This window comes from Echinops telfairi, unplaced genomic scaffold (assembly GCF_000313985.2).
Source record: "Echinops telfairi isolate 266 unplaced genomic scaffold, ASM31398v2 ScPeMD7_4225;HRSCAF=4972, whole genome shotgun sequence".
NCBI lineage: Eukaryota > Metazoa > Chordata > Mammalia > Afrosoricida > Tenrecidae > Echinops > Echinops telfairi.
Genome location: NW_022108124.1, coordinates 16,148,831 through 16,149,651, shown reverse-complemented (window position 1 = coordinate 16,149,651; position 821 = coordinate 16,148,831). Strand labels below are relative to the sequence as shown.

Below are 821 nucleotides of genomic sequence, written 5' to 3'. Positions count from 1 at the left end.
TGGGTTAGACTGGGTTTCACTAGGAGTCAGAATGGGATGGACTGGGTTTGCGGTTATTTTCGTAAGTGACAGAAAATGTCCATTCAGCACAGTTATCCTCGATGCTGTGGTTCCTTCCCTCTACCCCCTCCCCAGCTCCTGGTCCAGGCTGCATGTAGGGGTGCACAATGATGTCTTTGGGGGGGGGGGAGGTAGAGGATTGGGAGAATCAACCCAGACAAAGCACACCAACGCAGCCTTTCCTACACTAAACTGTAAATCCAGCAAAATGGCAACCACAGCCCAGCGCAGGCCTTCACACACATCCACATCCCGCGACCGTTGCTCGAAGGGGAACACGGGGAAGGGATGCAGCAAACGCCAAGGGTGAAGGACGGCCGCCCATCAGCCCATTCTGACCATCAGCCACTAGGACCCAGTGACTAGGTCATTCCATTTTGCACTAGGCGTCTGGGACCAGGGCTGATGAATGAGTGGCAGGCACACGGCCAAACTGTAAATAAACCCAGGCGACTGTGGCACCCATGGAAGAGTGAGGATCTCAGGGTCAAGGCTCAGCAGGGTGGCTGCACCTGTTCTTGCCTCGCTAGAAGGAGCAAACAAAGGAGGGGCCTGGGTCAGGGTGGCTGCAGTCCTGTAGGAGTCCATGGCTGCAGACCCTGTGTCTCTCCAGAACCTTAAAGTCACGAAACAGGGAGGGAAATAAGGAAGGTTTGAAATGAGACAAGGATGCCCTCCCCACGCAGTCAGAGAGCCACGGCGGGGAGTCTGGGAGTGTCTCCCTGTGCTCCGAAGGGGCAGGGCCACCAGAGGCACCAGGA

The 821-nt window shown here is 56.3% G+C and overlaps 1 protein-coding gene across 4 annotated transcripts in view; it reads right to left on the bottom strand.

Moving 5' to 3' along the window:
- TRAK1 (trafficking kinesin protein 1) overlaps positions 1–821 on the bottom strand; it is a 153,500-nt gene that overhangs the window by 111,751 nt on the left and 40,928 nt on the right. The gene's annotated exons all lie outside the window — the stretch shown is intronic.